Genomic DNA, 999 nt, shown 5'->3' on the forward strand with positions numbered 1-999 from the left:
CCAGCTCATCTGAAAGCAGAGCACACAGACACATTTCCACTTCAGTGGAATCCCTCTGAAAGACGTGTCACGAGGGAATCACAAATACAGCGCGGTAAACCGCAAAGACAACTGACGCAGACATCCTCCTCTCCGGAGCTCAGAGAGGATCCTGCTCCCCGGATACTGTGATACGCTATCGACTGCAGACCCGACTGTTTTTGGTCATTTATTTCCTTTGAAATATCATTGGCATCAAATGATTGTTATTGGCTCAAAGTGTACTTCACAGTTTAAAATACTGCTTGCGCAATATGTCTCAATCTGTTTACTTGGACAACGTGTACACAAACGGAAGTACTACAATAAAAGATGTCCCCAAAAAGGAACCACACAGGCTGAGTTGAAAGCAGTGGCTCTCATTCTTCACTGATTATGTGACTGAGTTGTTGTCGACCACAATCCAGAGGTTTACTGACGCAACACGTAGCAACAGAGAGGCTGTTGAGATGAGTGTTGAAGGTCGTTGGTCGTCTCTCTAAGGTCTTCATTTGTACGACGAGGACACGACCAATGAACTTGTCTGCTGACGGCAGGAAGTCTTAAATAAAGGTTCTAGGATTAACAAAACAAAATGACCAAATCTTTATCTGTGGAAGATATCGTTCTTCATGGTGTCCACTAACTCTGAACCCCATAGCCGCATGATGAGGAGCCGTTATGTCAGATAAGCGTGTGGACAGATCTGAGCGCTCATCATCCCAGCGGGCATTAATCTGCTTCCTGCTCCGACCACGTCCCAGTGAGCCGCTCCCCGGCCCCCCCCCAGGCGGGACCACCGGCCCCCCCAGCCGGGACCACCGGCCCCCCCAGCCGGGACCACCGGCCCCCAGCCCGGCCCCCAAATTGAACCAGCGCCCCTTAATATCAGGGTGCATCAGGGCTGACTGTGGACCCCGCCTGCTGCTCCTCCATCGTCTGGGGAGGAGGTCTGTGGGGGTGACAGACCTCCCTCCACCG

Source organism: Gadus chalcogrammus, chromosome 14, assembly GCF_026213295.1.
Source record: "Gadus chalcogrammus isolate NIFS_2021 chromosome 14, NIFS_Gcha_1.0, whole genome shotgun sequence".
In the NCBI taxonomy this organism is placed as follows: domain Eukaryota; kingdom Metazoa; phylum Chordata; class Actinopteri; order Gadiformes; family Gadidae; genus Gadus; species Gadus chalcogrammus.